General features: G+C 38.8%; 1 protein-coding gene across 1 annotated transcript in view; it reads right to left on the reverse strand.

Moving 5' to 3' along the window:
* The window catches only part of KCTD17 (potassium channel tetramerization domain containing 17), a 29,942-nt gene that overhangs the window by 11,937 nt on the left and 4,435 nt on the right, over positions 1-13,570 (reverse strand). The gene's annotated exons all lie outside the window — the stretch shown is intronic.

Consider the following 13,570-nt stretch of genomic DNA (forward strand, 5'->3'; position numbering starts at 1 on the left):
GACTGCCCCCTTGAGAAGGTACCTGACCACGAGTAGGGTCCGATCTAGGCGAGGACCTCACTGATGGTGGGTCGTGTTCGGGCGCCAGTGAGGGGGGAGTAGACCTGGACATCTGTTGAAGGCCCTCTGCTATCCCCTGGCGAATGGCCCGTTCCATCAATGCCTGTATGTGCGCAGGGATCTCAGATGTGGGGGCCTCCTCCTGGCGAAGACCAGCGGCCGTGGGCGTGAATGTAGCTTCAGGAGGCCGTCTGGTTGATGGGCCGGGAACCTGGTGTCCCTGGGAAGGGCTGCGCCTGGAGACGGAAAAACAATCTGGAGGAGGGGGGGTCTGGAGGTAGAAGGAGCGGAGGGTGCTGGAAGTACCGGTTGTGCCTCTCTGGACCGCCTGTCAAATTCCCTCTCGAGAGCCCTATGACGTCGTAGGGCGTCTCTCTGAGAAGCCTTAGAAGTCTCTTTAGGTGTTTCCTTAGGAGTTTCCTTAGGAGTTTCCTTAGCCTGTTTGCGCAGGTGGTAGGATTTGGATTTGGCCTTCAAAGAAGGGCCTTTGGTGGGAATGTCATCTGCCATTGTACAAGAAAGGACAGTAATACAGTTAAAGGCGGTTGGCTCGCCAAGGGTTCGACCTACAACAAAGGTCGGGTGTCCTTTCAGCTGGCCCACACCCCCTTTTGGAATTTAGATGTATAAATTCTGTAATATAGATGTTGAAATAATTCTTAATACTTATCTGCACAAGCAGGATAACAATCCAATGAGACTTGGAATGCTAAGGTTCAATATCAATAAGAGAAAAATTACAGGAATAAACTCACCCAGGTCTATCTATATGTGAGTATAAATATAAGCATATATGTGAGGAAATATCTAGACCTGCATACAGGCAGATATTCCAATGTCTATTAGTATTAGAACTATTGTTAATATTCTTGTTCTAATATTATTATTATTATTATATTATTATTATTATTATTATTAATATTATTATTATTATAATTATTATTATTGTAATTATTAATATTATTATTATTACTCTAGTAATGAAAAATTGCCAATTTTCCGAATTAAACGCCTGAGGCTGGTAAGAGGCCTCTGGCAGCTGGAGCTCCCAGGCAACAACCGGGAGGGATAGGCTGCTATCACTTGCCCTGAGCCTGCTGCGGGAAGCCAACAATTACTAAAGTGTACCAATTACCAAAGGCCCTACAGGCTGGGAGGCCTGTGCTAGGGGCCGGTTACTTCGCAGCGCTATGAGGCCTCAATCAAGATGGCGCCCACCACGTGGAGGCACCCTAGAGGCGATCGCCCACGTTCCTAAAGTCCCGGGCTGCTCAGGGCAACGAAGGTTACTTCTCCGGCCCTAAAGGAGGCCAAGGAAGCCAGACAGTAAGTTTTCGCCCCTTCTTAGGGTGAGCGGCGTTTGCGGTGGGGGGGAATACCAGCAGCACTATATCAACGCGATCAGTAAAGCCGCTGCGAGCGCGGCGAGAGAAACGGCAGGCAAGAGATCGAATTGGGGGGGGGATTAGCGCCGAAGCGCGAAAGCCGCCCGTTCTACAACCCCCCTGGGGGCGAAAGAAACGCGCTCCCCTTAAATCCCCAGTCCTGCGCCAGAAGGCTAAGGAAAATAAATTGTTTTTCTTGTAATTATATTCAAACCTGAGAGCAAGTCTTGGATCGGCCAAGGAGTGAGAAATGCACAGCCTAACTTGACGACGGCTGAGCGCAAACTGGGGAACGCAAGAGAGCCACGTGATGGAGGGCGGAGCGTTCCTCAGTGATTGAGCTCAGCCATCAACGACGTAGACTGAAGCACCTCCCACTCTCTGGATGATCCGAACGGATCTCAGGAGAATAGGACATATCAAGGCTGGTTTCCAGTGAGGCTTAAAAACCACAGCTGTGTTCATCGACTTTACTGCAGCATACAATACTGTGTGGAAGAAGGGTCTGCTTTACAAACTGAGTCACATCATTCCCCCTGTAAAATCCTCTATCACCTAACTAACAACATGGTCAGCGATAGATCCTTTCAGATCACTATGGGGGACAATGTTAGTAAGTTAAGAAGACTCAACAATGGCCTTCCACAAGGTTCTGTATTGGCACCCACTGTTCAATCTTTATATCCAACCACTGCTCAATCTTTATATCCAGCTACATAAATTTGGGTATGCAGATGACCTTGTCCTAGCAGTGCAAGACAAAAACTTGGAAGTATTGGACTGCCTCCTCTCTGGGGACCTGAAGACCCTGGGAACATATTTTGCTGACTGGAGACTCATACCCAGTGTCAGCAAAACGGTGACTACCTGTTTCCACTTCAATAACAAACTCACCAATGTCACCCCAAAGGCCTACCTGAATAATAATACCTCTGAGTAACTTTGGATCGGACTCTTTCTCCTATAAGAAACACCTAGAGAACATGTTTGCTAAAATAAATACCAGGAACAACTTACTCCAGAAACTTAGAGGACCTAGTTGGGAAGCCTCAGCCTCTACTCTCAGAATATCAGCACTAAGTTGGTCTACTCCACAGCTTAATACTGCACCCCCATTGGGCTTAATAGCTGCCACCCTAGCAAGATCGATGCTAAACTAAATGATACAATGAGGATCATAAGCAGTTGCATAAAATCTACTTCTACTTGCTGGCTCCCCGTCTTGAGCCACATAGCACCACCAGCCTTATGAAGGCAGGAAACCTTAGTGTAGGAGTACAACAAAATTATAAGAAACCGCTTCTTCCTGTGCATGCTGATCTTCCTCATCTATCAATTGGCAGGCTTAAATCCAGGAAGCCCTCTTTGGCACTCGCTCAACAGATGTCTAACAACTTTGACATCAACTCACAGTGGAAAGCCACATGGACTGTTGAACGTCCAGACACAGGCAGTTACATAAATGACCCTACACAAAAGGTGCCAGGTTTTGACCTTCCTCGGCAGCATTGGTCAACTCTGAACAGGATCCGTACCCAACATGGTGCCTGCCAGGACTCATAGTTTAAGTGGGGTCTTGTCTCTATCCCTCTGTGTGACTGTGGTGCCCCTCAACAAAATATCCATCACATTGTGTCCGAATGTCCATCAAGAGCTTACACCGGCCCAATGTCTGATTTTTTTTTAACATAGACCACCCTGTCCTTGAATGGCTGGGTGGAGTAGACATTAACATTTTAACTACTATAAGTCCATGTATTTGCCTTATGCTAAATTAATAAATTTCCAAAAAGCAATCAAAAACTGTCAAGAATGTTCTGTGGCACATTCAGTATCTCTCATCATCCTTATATTATTCACTAACTCTTTCAATCCCTCATCATAAACAAATCAGTGAAGTTTTTGATTTATACTGGTACTCCTCGACTAACATGAGTTCATTTAGTGACCACTCAAAGTTACAACAGCATTGAAAAAAGTGAGTTATGACCATTTTTCGCACTTATGACCATTGTAGCATCCCCATGATTATGTGATTTACATTCAGATGCTTGACAACTGACTCACATTTATGACAGTTGCAGTGTCCTGGAGTCATGTGATTACCTTTTGTGACCTTCTGACAGGCACAGTCAATGGGGAAACCAAATTTGCGTAACAACCATGTTACTAATATAATGGCTGCAGTGATTCACTTAATAAATGTGGCAAGAAAAATCATAAAATAGGGCAAAACTCACTTAACAAATTTCTCACTTAACAACATAAATTTTGGCCTCAATTGTGGTAGTAAGTTGAGGACTACCTGTATTCCTTCCTTTTCCATTTGTACATGTGAACAGATTAAAACATAAACCCTGAATTCATAACAAACACATATTTCTTAGCAAAACAATCATTTTCATTCAACTCTGAATAGTCCCAGTGTTTATCTGACTCCCATTCATTCATTCAAGCATCTGACCAAGTCATTTTTCTCCAGAATCACATTCAATTAAGCCTGGTTCTTCCTTTGTCATTTGAATGTTACATTAACCAAAACAAATTACCTTAAAACTAATATATTAGATTTGTAATATTGCTCAGTTCAAGATTACTTCAGATACCTACTTTCATGGGCATTCACCACTTCCTAATGACACCAATTCATGCTTTCTGACATACACTTTAATCCTTTCATTAATTATTAAACTTAATTTCACTTTTCCACATTCCACTCAGTAAGATTAATCCACCTTCAATCAGATCTATTACAATTACATTTTTCTCATAGTTTCACATAAGCACATGTATCTATTTTTCTTTTATTTGTTTTAATTATTTAATTATTATTAACAGTAGAATACAAGCAATTACAATACTGGTAAAATGTAGTGATTTGTAATGAAAAAAATGTACATGGAGGTGATTAAACACAATAAAAAGAAAATGTGGGAGAACTAATAACAGAAAAAAGAAGAAGAAATGTCCATATAATTTTTCATTTAGCATCAATATAGAATAAATTAAATCCTCAACCTTATTATTCAGTCTGGATCATATGGAAATCTATTGCTTTATGTTCTTATTTTTAGAGCAATTTTTTTCAAAAATAGATAAGGCTCTTATCTGAATTCATCAGGAAAATATATTCCTTTCCATTTACATAAGATTATCCTCTTTGCCAAGCCTCAGGCTTGATAAAACCAAAATCTTCATAAAATGACAAATTCTATATTTTAGGAATATAGCTTGACAGCCCATTTATATCTTAATTCTTATACTTCCCTACACAGTTGCATATACTGTGTTTTGCAAATGCTATGGTTTGCATATGCAAAGTTACCATATGGTAATTTTTGATTGAAACAAAGCTATGACTGGGCTAGACCAAATGATATTTTAGGGGAATATCAAATGCAAACACGGGTCAAAGGACGAAAGCTGAAGACAAAAAAAGACTCTGAAAAGACAGAATAAGAGAGAAACGATCTGACAAATAAATACTGAACAGCTTGTAATTAATATACTGATCATTAACATAGCACGAGTCTCTCTCCCCCCCCCCCCTACTACCGTAGGTCAAAGAAACGGACAAGGAAGTTTAAGGTGATCAGATAAAACATGGAGCCTGCCCCCCCAAAAAAAAATCGACCTCAAAAGAGGGGAAAGAAATAGAAAGTCAGTATGTTCAACAGATTTGAAGGAGTACAGATTTTAGAAGCTAAAAGAGAAGAAGCACTGAGTCCAATACTCAACTAAGAAGTGACCATCCTAAATAGATACATATTACTAAAGGTGGCATAATACCTCATAACTTTCATTTACTTTAGTATACCAGCCTGGATAACAGAATTGTCATACACATGCAAAAAAAGAAATAGTACTTATGAAATTGCTGCAGATCACACTGAATCTTAATGAAAGCAAGCAAACAAGCAAAAATACTTGCATTGAAATTCATCATTTCAGAAGAGGATAAATATTATTCATATTTCAATACATTTATTCTCAAAGATCCGATTTTCTCATTTTCTAATGCAATAGATTCATTTCATTATAATAAATATGCCCTATTTCTGAATAAACAATTTAATAAAAGAGGGTGATTTTCTTCCATAGCTAGAAAGAATTTAGCAAAGAGAAAATAAATTAATCACCATTTCTGTATGATCCCTTTCTACCTAATTTGAAAGTAGATCAGTTATCTCAATAACTTGTTATTGCCTTGGCATGAAATAAGACCAAAAAAAAAAAAAAAAACCCATGGAGAAAAATATTTCTAAACATATGAGTAGAATGCTGGAATGGTCTTTTCAAAACCATTCTCAATAGCATGGCACTTAATAGTGTATAAATGATTACTGTTATGCAACAAAGCATAGGGGAAATTCTTGAGTTTCTCCAGCTCAGTGAGTCTATATTTAGTAGAATATGTGCATATGAATAGAACCACGCCTGTTAAAACAATCCAGAAAGAAATGCTTCAGATTCAAAAGGACATTTTATTATAGAAATAGCATGCTTAAAGTTTGCTTCTCTGAGTTTTCTACTTCCATTAAGATAGGGAAGGAGAGGATGGGATGGGATGGGATGGGAAGGGCTTTGTTCTTCCTAATTTCCTCCAATTGGGAAAGGGAAAACAAAAATAAAAAAGAAGATACTTGGCAGCTTAGTCATAACATTCTTACACACTAAGAAGTTAAAAATGCACACTCCTAGTTCTCCAACACAAAATTACAACAGCATTTTTTAAAAATCCAGATATCTCCATTAGCTTTAAAATATAATTCCAGCAACCCATTAAGAAAGTCAGCAAAATATAATCGTTCTAGACACATCCTTAGGTACCCATTCCATTGTTAATGATGTCTTCATGATAAGCTGAAATTCTGGGTAAATAGAACTGAGGTGAGCTACTAGCTTCTTATCTTATTCATAGCAAATTCTGAAGAGGCTTCACTCTCTGATTTTTTTCCAGCACAAAAGAAAACTTCATATTTACACAAAAGAAAGGTGAACCTGAACTTAAGATGACCAGATATATCATAAACATATTGTTTCAGAAGATCAACTTTCTGAAAACTACTATGTCATCTCCTGGATTGATGTAATCTAGAAAACCATAAATTGTTCCAATGTATTCTGGAACATTCCAGAACATTCATGTCCAACTCTTGTTGAAACCAATTCTGAAGTGTATTTTTCCCTAAACAAATATATGCATGTAAGACTCTCACATATGTGTATTTAAATCTCTTAGCTTAAACAATCTCACAGTTGTTTTGGAGAAAAATGGGAGGTCAAAGTGCTATGTATTTCACCTTGACCTCCTGACAGAAAGGTGGGAAACAAATCTAACAAATGAACAAACTAAATAAGCAAATAGAGGTGATCAAGACTAACCTTGTTTAGCATATCTATTCACACTTCGCACCCCCACTCATTTGTTCATGTTCAGCAGTTATACAGGAACCATGTTAGTTGTTTTCTAACTCTCTCAAGAAAATATACTACACCCATAAGTAATTATTCGAGAAGAAAGCTAGATTCTTTTTGGGTAAATATAGTAAATGCTAGTTGGTCATTAAGTCATCCATAATAGAACATACCAATAGCTTGTTTAGACCCAAACTTTATATACTAACTAAGCTATTCTGGCTTATTCAATATATATGGGGTTTTTAAAAAATCCTAACTTAGTTTGATGTATAAATCTATCCAGTGAGTTATATCTGTTCAGTTACTAAAATCAACTGATTTACCATATGAAAATGTGACAAAACCATGCCTATCAGAAAAATAACTTAACCAACTCGACAGATGGTTTAAGAATAAATTTTCATATATTTAGTTAACTTGATTTATAAAGCCTCCCACTCAGCACATAACTCGGTGCAGTGTACATCATTAGTAAACAATGATTAAGTCCATATAAAATGGCTTAAAAATAACAACAAAATTCAAAACATAAGGACATTCAGTGCTTGGAAAAATTAAACCAACAAAATTATTCTGTTGGCTAATTTCCCCACTGCTTGGGAAAAGGTTCAAGTTTTTATGCCCTCTGAAAGGCAGGAAAAGTTGGGGCCAACCTAATCTCAAGGAGGAATTGTGTTCCAAAGGTCAGGAAAGTAACAGAAAAGGCACAAATCCTGTGTCTTGATTCATGACACTGTCTAAGTGACATAACATTGTCAACCATGTCTGATCAAACTGAGCTCTGCCAGATCTAACCAGAAGAGCAAAAATAAACAATTATTTTTCAGTCCTGCAAATAATCCAGCCCTGTGCCATGAAAAACCTCATTTTGAACTACACTCAAAAGCTCACTGGTAATCAATGTAGCTCATAAAGTAAAGAGGTACCCTTTTCACATCCCTGCATTCTGGGCCAGCAGCAGCTTCTGAGAGGTCATTGAGGACAGCCCTTATGGAACCATTACAGTAATCCAACTGTGAGGTGACTAAGGCATGAATGACTATGAGGAGAGCCTCCTGATTCAGACATAGGCATAACTGGTGTTGTTCCTCTTAGAACAAGAGCTGAATGTCTCCCAAACTGCACACTGGGTAGATTTGGAGCAGTGTTACTCTATCCAGAAAGAAGATAGAAAGTCTCTAGATCAGGTGATACCAAAGTTCACAGCTACTTGTATTATAAGGGTTAAGTCTGACGCTGCTCCCCCTCAACCAGGCCCCTATAGCCTCTAGACATCAAGACAGAAAAATTGATGGTATCATTTGGAAGGCCCAGTGTTGAGATGTACATCCAACTCCATGCCTGTGGATGACCCCATCCAGCAATCTCGTATTAACAGGAGTCAGAAAAGAATCAAGTCTCGAGCTATCCTATAAAAGCAAGAGCCTTGAGATAGATCTCTACCCTCGTCTCCACAAAATCACCAATTTGAAATGGCCCAAGAGGAAAGAGAACCACAATAACTCTATAACTTCCAATGCTTAAGTCAGTCCAAAAGGATATAATGATCAATGGTATCAATACTGTCAAGGAAGCCAGTAGAAATACCACCTCTACACTAGTCCTGCCACAAGTCAACAAATGAAATCAATACCATCTCTACACTGTATCCAGGTTTGAAATCCTACTGGGAAAGATCCAGAAATCCACCTCACCTAGAGCCCTCTGAAACTGCAACCTAACTACTTTCTTAACAACTTTCCCTAAAAAGGAAGCAGTTCAGTAATTAACTAGCAGTCAGATCCAGCATGACTTCATGGGGGTGGGGTGTCTTCTTCAGCATGGGTTGGACCAGCCCCTTTCAAGGATGAATCACTGCTTGGATTCAATCCATATGATCTAGTTAGCCTTAACTAGCTAGCCAGATTATATCATTACAGATTATATCATACAGATATTTGATTCATGAAGAAACACCCAAAATTTAATCTTCAGCCATATCCACTATCTAGCTCTAATCCAATGATGCCCAAATTAAAATTTCTTGGATCCATTTTGCTCTTGTTATTTTTATCACAGTGGATACCCACTAACCGGAATTATCAACCAGACAGAAGAGCAATATTAAGGAATTGAGAATTTCTAGCCCAAAATATCTGAGATCAGGTTGCATCTGGTGGCTGGGGAATTCTGGAAGTTTTGAGGTCCATATATTTTAAAGTTTCTGAGGTTGAGAAATATTAGCCTAAGGGAAACTGGCATGAAATTACTGCTACATAAGCAAATAAAATGTTGCCTTCCATTTTGTACATCTGTCATCTTTTGCATCCCACATCTCTTCCCTAGAGGGACACACGTGATGCATTTCAGCAGCGGGCATGTGGGATCCAGGCACTTAATGAACCCCCTGAGGAACTAAAGTTACAATTAGGAACAACTAGCATTTTGTTATTCACTAGAATAATCTATTTGGACATGATACCTAGTCCTTACAATATGTCATTTTCCTTCTTCAGCAAACTAGGCGAATATATTAATAAACAAAGGAAAAAATACAGCCACTCTTGAGTCTGTAAGTTGTGGGGAGAGAAATGAGGAAGCACCATAGAAAATTACATCAGCATGACAATGATGTTGTTATTCTTCTTTTCTTTCACCTCCCATACTAGAGTAGTATCCAGAACCAGAACGGAAATAGAATGAAATATTGTAATTTCAGATTCTTCAAGACTGATCAGTTGGCTTCTTGTAACATGCTTAATTCTAAACTTAGGTTACCAAGACATGGTTTTTGTTTGCACATAACATGTCCCCAAATAAACCAGACATGGGTTCCCATAACATGTAGCTGAATTCTTATAACACACACTGCACCTTTCATCTCATGTACTGTTGTCTGAACTCGTCAGTTTTTCTCCCTATTCTTACTCCTTTTTGTGCTATAAGAAAATTGTGCTTTGAATAATTCAGACAAGTACTCTCCCCACTGCCAACTACTCCCACAAGGAAAGGAAACTGTCAGAACAGAGAAACTGAAAATGGCGTAAGGCTGTGAATTAGCTCATCAGCTTCTTTTTAAATTGGAAAAAAACTTTATTGTAAGCATATAATCACTTTACATTCTTCAAGCTGATGTTAAAAATTAGAAAAGATACAAGAGAATGAAATACTAAAAGCAAAGTAAAAAAATAAAAACATAACATGTAGCTTTCATGTTACATCAGACTTCCTCCTTCTTTCCCATTGTCTTCTATCTCTTACAGCTATTTAAACATTTACAGTACACTCTTTTCCTTGACCACTGGAAATTATAGCTTGTATCTATTTGGATGGTTTGCTCTACTGTTTAATTAGCTGATTGTTATCACAAACAAGAATAAACCGTAATATGTCATTTGCAGCTGGTTGTTAGGATTTCTGAACACAGAGTAATAAACAGCATTCAGCAAAATGATAACTTTTTTAAAGGAAAGAAACTGCTTCCTACGAAGTCAAAAACTAAATATTTAGAATACCAAGCATCACTGCATTTACAAGGGTACAAACCATCACCCTTGTGATGCACTATTTGGCCTGTTTCTCATTTTCCCAACACAGAACTGCACCAAGGGAATGCAGGCAATTAAAAATAGAGCCAAAGCAAAGCAAGGACCACAGTACAGAAGTAAATAAATACAATTGCTCTTTAATATCATTTTCAAGTTCAGAGTCTCAAACTCAGCATGGTTGTGGTGGGTGAGGACTATATCCATGTGGGCATCCCCAAGTGGGGTAGAATTAGAATTCTTTTTATTGGCCAAGTGTGATTGGACACACAAGGAATTTGTCTTGGTGCAAATGCTCTCTGTATACATAAAAGAAAACATACATTCGTCAAGAGTCAAGAATCATAAGGTACAACACTTAATAATAGTCATAGGGTACAATAAGTAGGAATTGCCAACTTTCATTATAAAAAGACATCAATCTCTGTCCCACATTAAGATAAAGTATGCTACTATTATTCCACCGTTTATTTTGTGAGAAACTAGCCTGGCCTGCCTCTCCTTTTTTCTCCCCAGTTCAGCTGCTAGCTTAATGTCCAGTAGTGTACCAAAGTGGGGGAAGAAAGGGCATCCACCTTGGGTGCAAGCAACAAAGAGGTGAGGCTGAAGATCAGAAGGCAGCTAGCAGCAGGTGCACAGTAGTCAGCTGGTTGATGTGGCACAGCAGTGATGGGAGGAGAAAATGTGCCTTCAAGTCAGTATTGTCTCCCAGCAACTACCCCCTGCGGCGTTTTTCAGAAGTGCCGTGCTAGTTCCTTCTTCCTCAGTATGAAAGCAAACAACTGGCCAAGGTCAACCAACTCACTTCATGCCTAAAATGAAATTAGAACTCACAGTCTCTTGATTTCTAGCCTGATGCCTTAATTCCTACACCAAACTGTATCTTAGCAGCAAAACAAGTATGTTAGCTATAGGTTTAGCGTAGTACGCTTATATGTTCTACTGATTTTTTAAGGGAAATGTAGTACAAGTAGTCCTCAATTTACAACCATTTGTTTAGTGATCGTTGGAAATTATAAGAGCACTGAAAAAAATGACTTGTGACCTTTTTTCACATTTATAAGTATTGCAGCATCCTCGTGGTCCTGTGCTCAAAATTCAGACACTTGGCAACTGGCATGTATTTGTGATAGTTGCAGTGTCCTGGGGTCATGTGATTACTTTTTGCGACCTTCTGTCAAAGGGAAGCCAGGCTCACTTAACAACCATGTTACTAACCTAACAACTGCAGTGAATCACTTAACAACAGTGGCAACAAGGTTGAAAAATGGGGCAAAACTAACCTAACTCTTACTTAGCAAGAGAAATTTTGGCCTCCATTGTCATAACTTGAGGATTACCTAGATATGGAGTTGTTGAAATTGATTGCTAATTATTATGACGAGACAGGTTTGTGCCTATGGGAATTATTCAAGAAATCTGACATTTTTCTTTCCTCTTGAATATAAGGTCACCCTTCTGCACTAGTTCAGGTATTAGTACTAAACTAAGGCAGTTTGCTAGTTCAGGAAGTATGCCAGAAATTCAAGTTTTCTCTGGAGAAAATGTTCTGAAGATATCTACATTTTAGCAGAGCTATTTGGAAAGTACAGCCCAGCAAAGAGATACCAAGTTATAAGCCACTAGATAGGTAAAATAACTAAGCAGTACCTATTTTTTAATTTTTGTTATCCAGTCTTCTTCACCAAAGTGGCCTTAGTTGTATTATAAAGATAAAACAATAATTATGCATAAATCAAACAAAAGCAGCTACTATATAGGAAGAAAAAGGTACATAATCAATTAAAACTGCAAAACCAATATAAATGCTAATTTGAATAAGCATATCTCTATATAATAGAAGAAGGACAAGAGAAAGAACTGATTAAAAAATAAAGGAGTAATTTACTCAGTAGTAAAATTGTTTGTTTTTCATCCAGAAGTCCTCTGGGTTAACATCTGGCTTTAATCTTAACCCCTTCAAGACTAAGACAGACTCTATTCTGAACCCCAGAGACTCTTTGCTGTAAATCATCATGAACCAGAGCTAAGAAATTCTTAGCAACCTGAGCGACAGTTAATATTTTATGCAGGGTGGTTGTGGACCATAAAGGGCAGAGATATACCAGGCTTGAGATTTTGGGCTTGGACAACCTTGAACTACGCCGCCTACTGTTGGACTTAAGCGTAGTACATAAAATTATCTGCTACAATGTCCTACCAGTCAATGACTACTTCAGCTTCAACCACAACTATACAAGAGCACACAACAGATACAAACTCAATGTAAACCACTCCAAACTTGATTGCAGAAAGTACGACTTCAGCAACAGAGTGGTCAATGCCTGGAATGCACTACCTGAGTCTGTTGTTACATCCTCTAATTCCCACTCCTTTAACCTCAAGCTAACCACTATTGACCTCACCCCATTCCTAAGAGGTTTGTAAGGGGCGTGCATAAGTGTACAATTGTGCCTACCATCCCTGTCCTTTTGTCCTCATTTATTCATACCTATTTCCTGTATTCTTACTCATGTTTGTACTTATACCTATTATCTTGGAATCGATTGACAAATCAAATAAATAAATAAAATTAAAATAAATAGGATAAAAAGTAGATAGGGCTGAATCTCAGATGTGAGCAAAACAAATATTGGAGAATTTTTCATATAAATTGGGGACAGTTTAGGGCAGTGGTCCCCAATCTTTCCAACTTGGCGGCTGGATGCTTCGTGGGAGGAGGGAGAGAGGGGATGGTTCTGTGTGAATGGCAGGCACACACACAAGCATACATCTCCATTTGTGCAAGCAGAGCTTTGCGCATGAGCCCGCCATTTGCATGAGAGGAGTTGCACATGCATACACGCTCACCCTCCCCTGCTTACATGAGCTGCTTCCAAATGGACTGTGGGGACCCACAGCCAATAGTGGGGACCCCTGGTTTAGGGGATGTTTGTCTCTTAACTATGCTATATCTACCTTTAAGATTTATGTTACTTTGTGTTTTTCATGTTCATTAATTTAAAAAACCATTTTACCCACTTTAAAGAAGAGAAACAATAGTGGAAAGAAAGGGCCTTTGGTCAGTAAAAAGAAGCTTGAGAGTTTTACTGCATAAGTATTTATTACTGTGTCAGACGAATAGTCTAATTTGGTATAATGCATTGTTCTATGTTATTGTTATAGAACATGGGAAATCTT

Source organism: Notechis scutatus, chromosome 6 (genome assembly GCF_049901735.1).
Source record: "Notechis scutatus isolate UNSWTSFEM ecotype Mainland chromosome 6, rNotScu1.2, whole genome shotgun sequence".
NCBI lineage: Eukaryota > Metazoa > Chordata > Lepidosauria > Squamata > Elapidae > Notechis > Notechis scutatus.